This window comes from Cervus elaphus, chromosome 9, assembly GCF_910594005.1.
Source record: "Cervus elaphus chromosome 9, mCerEla1.1, whole genome shotgun sequence".
In the NCBI taxonomy this organism is placed as follows: domain Eukaryota; kingdom Metazoa; phylum Chordata; class Mammalia; order Artiodactyla; family Cervidae; genus Cervus; species Cervus elaphus.
In genome coordinates, this window is record NC_057823.1 from 16,693,650 (window position 1) to 16,700,583 (window position 6,934).

The following is a 6,934-nucleotide window of genomic DNA, read 5'->3' on the forward strand; positions in this document are numbered from 1 at the left end:
CTATCTTCAATAACCCCTACTTATTTTTAAAATACAAATATTTAATAATATTTGATTCAGATCTCATATTCATGGAGATTTGAAACATTAACAATAAAATTTAACTTCTCTTGGTACCTCAGCTCCATCTCTTTCCTCAGCATACAAGTCCCCAAAAGTAACCAGTGTCATGGAGTTGATGGGTATGTTTCCTTGTTAGTGTTTTCATAATATCAGTATTCATTTATGTATCCATAACTAGCTTTTGTAAAATTTTCTCTAAACAGAATACTATCCATATTGCCCCTGAAATAAACTTGTTTACCACAATATTATGGTCAAGTCTCTTTGCAAAGAACATTCAACTACTTCAAACATTTTCCTGACACACATTATTACATAAGAAAAGACAACATTTTCATCAGTTCATAAATTTACCTTTATAAAAATTATTATAAATTGGATAAATTTAAAATATATCTTTCATATGTATTTTAAATACAATAATATATACTTTAATACAGTATATATATTAAATATTTAGCTTACATTATATATGTTATATTTTTATTCATATCAGTTTCTGCTTACAAAAGTCCTATGAAAATTCTTGGACCTCTCTCTGTATTATACAAATGGGAATTTGTGTATAATATGTGAGTGGGAATTGTTGTTCAAGTTCTAACAATCAGTTTCATAATCAATTTTACTAATTAATATTAGTAATAGCTTATGTTTGTATCAGGGCTTTCCTGGTGGCTCAGATGATAAAAGAACCCGCCTGCAATGTGAGAGACCTGTGTTCGATCCCTGGGTTGGGAAGATCCCCTGGAGAAGAGCATGGTAACCCACTCCAGTTTTCTTGCCTGGAGAATCCCATGGAATAGGAGCCTGGTGGGCTGCAATTCATGGAGTCCCAAAGGGTCGGACATAACTGAGCAACTAAGTAAAGCAGCAGAGCATATTGGTTTCAATGCAAAAATCATTGCTGTCAACTGCATCCTGTTTTATTAAGTACAATTTGAAAAAAATCCTTGATGCCTGTCTGATTTTATTTTAATAATAGCTTCAAGTGGCATTTTTCTCTTGTATAAGAAATATTATCAAACTTAGATTCAAATCTGAACTGCAAAATGCATGACTATGCAATCAGTTCAGTTCAGTCACACAGTCTTTTATGACACTTTGCAACCTCATGGACTGCAGCACACCAGACTTCCCTGTCCATTACCAACACCCAGAGCTTGCTCAAACTCATGTCCATCGAGTCGGTGATGCCATCCAACCATCTCATCCTCTGTCGTCTCCTTCTCCTCCTGCCTTCAATCTTTCCCAGCATCAGGGTCTTTTCCAATGAGTCAGTTCTTCTTTGCATCAGGTGGCCAAAGTATTGGAGTTTCAGCTTCAGTATCAGTCCTTCCAAGGAATATTCAGGACTGATTTCCTTTAGGATTGACTAGTTGGATCTCCTTGCAATCCAAGGGACTCTCAAGAGTCCTTCCTAATACTGCAGTTCAAAAGCATCGATTCTTCAGTACACAGCTTTCTTTATGGCCCAACTCTCACATCCAACATGACTAATGGAAAAACCATAGTTTTGACTAGACGGACCTTTGTGGCTAGATGGACTGAGTGACTAAGCACAGCACAGTACCCCTCCCAGCTCCTCAGCAATCACTGTGGGAAGTGGTGTATCACAGTTTTTGGAGCCTTCATTCACATTTGTGAGGTTACCTGGTGGTCTAGTGGCTAGGATTTGGCACTTTCACCACCACAGTCTGGGTTCGATTCCTGGTCGGGAAGTCTCTTTTTGGCATCCCAGGTGGCTCAATGGTAAAGAATTCACCTGCCAGTGCAGGAGCCACAGAAGAATGGGTTCAATCGCTGAGTCAGGAAGATCCCCTGAAGAAGGAAATGGCAACCCACTCCAGTATTCTTGCCTAGGAAATCCCATGGACAGAGGAGCCTGGCAAGCTATACTCCATGAGGTTGCAAACAGTCGGACACAATTTAGAGACTAAACAACAACATTAACATTTGGGGGCCCAAAATCACTGATGGCTGTGACATTTCTTATTTATTGATATGGCAGGAGATATTTTCATTACACGTGGGAAAGTCTATTTCTTATTCAATATAGTTCATTGAATGCTTGTGCTTAGTCACTCAGTCGTGTCCAACTCTTTACAACCCCATGAACTGCAGCCCGCCAGGCTCCTTTGTCCTTGGGGATTCTCCAGGCAAGAATACTGGAGTAGGTAGCCATGCTCTTCTCCAGGAGATCTTCCTGACCCGGGGATCGAATTCACGTCTCCCACATTTCAGGTGGATTCTTCACCATCTGAGCCACCAGAGAAGCCCATTTCTGTGATCACAGATTGTCATTACAAAACTTCCTTACTCTCCTAACATTATTCAGGCCAGTGTAATGAAAAAGGTAACATAGAAACCAGTGGGGGGAAAAATAGTATGAAAACAAAGATGAACAAACAAAAAAACTGGATATGAGACACTCAGAAATATTCCTGAAGGTACCAGGGCCTATGACCCCAATACTCAACTATAAAATGGGACACATTGTTAGGGTCCACAAGGGGCTCATAGTGTATTGGTTAAAAGTGGCCCATTGTGGTGATCTGGCAAACAAAGGATGAAGTCACAGTGGCCACACTGCCCTGGTGACACCCTGTTTTTCCGTGCTGGTGCAAGTTTCTCAAGACTACGTGACCACCCGACCGTAAGATCCCTCTGACTACATGAACACAAGATCCCAGCTCCATGCTAAAGATAAACTAAGGCCCCCTTCCTTCAGGGCAAAATTTCCTATCGATAGGGTGTAAGACGTGTTGGCTGTAAAGGGAGAGCACTGGTTTCTCTCTAAAGCCAGTCACTTTCTTTCTTCCTATAATAAATCTTTCTGCTTGAATGCCCAGCTAGCTCTGTTTTGATTTGACTCACCTTACACATTTGGGTCAGTTCTAATGACATTGATGAACCTGGAACCTATCATACAGAGTTAAAGCAAGAGAAGGACAAATATTGTATATTAATGCATATATATGAAATTTAGAAAGATGGTACTGATGATTCTACATGATGGTCAGCAAAGGAGACACAGACATAAAGTACAGACTTTTGGATCAAATTTAAGTATTTTGTTTGTGAATTGCTAGAATCCAAAATATGGTGATTGCAGCCATGAAATTAAAAGATGCTTACTCCTTGGAAGGAAAGTTATGACCAACCCAGACAGCATATTAAAAAGCAGAGACATTACTTTGCCAATAAAGGTCCATCTAGTCAAGGCTATGGTTTTTCCAGTAGTCATGTATGGATGAGAGGGTTGGACTGTGAAGAAAGCTGAGTGCCAAAGAATTGATGCTTTTGAATTGTGGTGTTGGAGAAGACCCTTGAGAGTCCCTTGGACTGCAAGAAGATCCAACCAGTCCATCCTAAAGGAGATCAGTTATGGATGTTCATTGGAAGGACAGATGCTGAAGCTGAAACTCCAATACTTTGGCCAACTCAAGCGAAGAGCTGACTCATTGGAAAAGACCCTGATGCTGGGAGGGATTGGAGGCAGGAGGAGAAGGGGACGACAGAGGATGAGATGGCTGGATGGCATCACCAACTCCCTGGACATGAATTTGAGTAGACTCCAGGAGTTGGTGATGGACAGGGAGGCCTGGTGTGCTGTGATTCATGGGGTTGCAAAGAGTCAGACATGACTGAGCAACTGAACTGAACTGACTGAAAATATGGACACAGTGTTGCATGCCCATTTATTTGTTTCCTTTCTTTCAATTTCTCTTCTTTTTCAAAAGTGTCAAAGCTATATGGAGCCACAGAATCTAACAAATGACTCAGAGCATTACTTGGACATTATGAACACACGTCTCCATGGCTCATTGGTTTTGGTATCACTTTCCATCAGTCTCTTGGTTTCCCAGATGCACAGTTTGATGCTGTTAAAACTCACCTGCTTCAAAGATGTGGGAAATTCTCAATTCTTCTGTGACCCTTCTCAACTCTTCGACCATGCGTGTTCTGACACTTTCACCAATAACACAGTATTTTGGTGCCATCTCTGGTTTTCTCCCTATCTCAGGGATCTTTTTCTCTTATTGTAAAATTGTTTCCTCTATTCTAATGGTCCCTTCATCAAGGAGGAGGTATCTTTCTCCACCTGTGGCTCTCACCTGGCAATTGTTTGCTTATTTTATGGAACAGGTCTTCGTGTGTACCTCAGCTCAGCCGTCTCACAATCTTGCAGGAGGTATACAGCAGTCTCAGTGATGTACACTGTGGTCACCCCCATGCGGAACACCTTCATCTACAACGTGAAAAACAGAGATGTCAAAAGGGTCATGTGGAGGTTCATCAGCAAAACAATCTGTTTCTAAAAAATGTTTCATTTTGGGCTTTTTTAGTGGATGGGATATGGAATACTGATCTTTATTTTTTAATTAATTTATTTTAATTGGAGGCTAAATACTTTACAATATTGTAGTGGTTTCTTCGATACCCTGACATGAATCAGCCATGGGTGTATATGTGTCCCCCATTCTGAGACCCCTCCCACCTCTATCCCCACCCCATCCCTCAGGGTCACCTCAGTGCACTGGCCCTGATCACCCTGTCTCATGCATTGAACCTGGACTGGAAAACTATTTCACATATGATAATATACATGTTTCAATGCTATTCTCTCAAATCATCCCACCCTTGCCTTCTCCCACAGAGTCTAAAAGTCTGTCCTTTACGTCTGTGTCTCTTTCACAGTCTCACATATAGGGTCATTGTTACCATCTTTCTAAATTCCATATATATGCATTAATGTACTGTCTTGGTGTTTTTCTTTCTGAGTTACTTCGCTCTGTTTAATAGGCTCCAGTTTCATCCACCTCATTAGAACTGATTCAAATGTATTCTTTTTAATAGCTGAGTAATATTCCATTGTGTATATGTACCACAGCTTCCTTACCCATTCATCTGCTGATGGGCATCTAGGTTGTTTCCATGTCCTGGCTATTGTAAACAGTGCTGCGATGAACATTGGGGTACACATGTCTCTTTCAATTCTGGTTTCCATAGTGAGTATGCCCAGCAGTGGGATTGCTGGGTCGCATGGCAGTTCTATTTCCAGTATTTTAAGGAATCTCCACACTGTTCTCCATAATGGCTTTACTAGTTTGCATTCTCACCAACAGTGTAAGAGGGTTCCCTTTTCTCTGCACCCTCTCCAGCATTTATTGTTTGCAGAATTTTTGATAGCAGCCATTCTGACTGGCGTGAAATGGTACCTCATTGTGGTTTTGATTTGCATTTTTCTGATAATGAGTGATGTTGAGCATCTTTTCATGTGTTTGTTAGCCATCTGTATGTCTTCTTTGGAGAAATGTCTGTTTAGTTCTTTGGCCCGCTTTTTGATTGGGTCGTTGATTTTTCTGGAATTGAGCTGCAGGAGCTGCTTGTATATTTTGGAGATTAATTCTTTGTCAGTTGCTTCATTTGCTATTATTTTCTCCCATTCTGAAGGCTGTCTTTTCACCTTGCTTATAGTTTCCTTCATTGTGCCAAAGCTTTTAAGTTTAATTAGGTCCTATCTGTTTATTTTTACTTTTATTTCCATTACTCTGGGAAATGGGTCATAGAGGATTCTGTTGTGATTTATGTCAGAGACTTTTTGCCTATGTTTTTCTCTAGCTGTTTCATAGTTTCTGGTCTCACATTTAAATCTTTAATCCATTTTGAGTTTATTTTTGTGTATGGTGTCAGAAAGAGTTCTAGTTTCATTCTTTTACAAGTGGTTGACCAGTTTTCCCAGCACCACTTGTGAAAAAGATTGTCTTTTCTCTACTGTATATTCTTGCTTCCTTTGTCAAAGATAAGGTGTCCATAGGTTCGTGGATTTATCTCTGGGCTTTCTATTTTGTTCCATTGATCTATGTTTCTATCTTTGTGCCAGTACCATACTGTCTTGATGACTGTGGCCTTGTAGTGTAGACTGAAGACAGGTAGGTTGATTCCTCCAGTTTCATTCTTCTTTCTCGAGATGCTTTGGTTATTCAAGGGTTTTGTGTTTTCATACTAATTGTGAAATTATTTGTTCTAGTTCTCTGAAAAATACCATTGGTAGCTTGATAGGAACTGCATTGAATCTATAGATTGCTTCAGGTAGTATACTCATTTGACCTCAAGAAACAAGAGAAAAATCAAATAAATAACCTAACTTTATACCTAAAGCAACTTAGAAAAAGAAGAAATTAAGAACACCAGGGTTAGTGGAAGGAAAGAAATCATAAAAATTAGGGCAGAAATAAATGAAAAAGAACCAAGGAGACTACAGCAAAAATCAACAAAACTAAAAGCTGGTTTTTTGAGAAGACAAATGAAATAGATAAACCATTAGCTAGACTCATCAAGAAAAAAAGGGAGAAGAATTGAATCAACAAAATTAGAAATGAAAATGGAGAAATCACAACAGAAAACACAGAAATACAAAGGATCATAAGAGACTACTATCAGCAACTATATGCCAATAAAATGGACAACTTGGAAGAAGTGGACAAATTCTTTAAAAATATAACCTTCCAAAACTGACAGGAAGAAATAGAAAATCTTAACAGACGAATCACAAGCACAGAAATCAAAACTGTAGTCAAAAATCTTCCAACAAATGAAAGCCCAGGACCAGACAGCTTCACAGCTGAATTCTACCAACAATTTAGAGAAGAGCTAACACCTGTCCTACCCAAACTCTTCCAGAAAATTTCAGAGGAAGGTAAACTTCCAAATTCATTCTATGAGACCACCATCACCCTAATACCAAAACTGGACAAAGATGCCACAAAGAAAGAAAACTACAGGCCAATATCACTGATGAACATAGATGAAAAAACCCTTAGCAAAATTCTAGCAAACAGAATCCAACAGCGTATTAAAAGGATCATAC

General features: G+C 39.4%; 1 pseudogene; it reads left to right on the plus strand.

Moving 5' to 3' along the window:
• The first annotated feature begins 3,815 nt into the window (after nt 1-3,815).
• Nucleotides 3,816-4,382, plus strand: LOC122700446 (annotated as a pseudogene).
• Nucleotides 4,383-6,934: the final 2,552 nt, after the last annotated feature.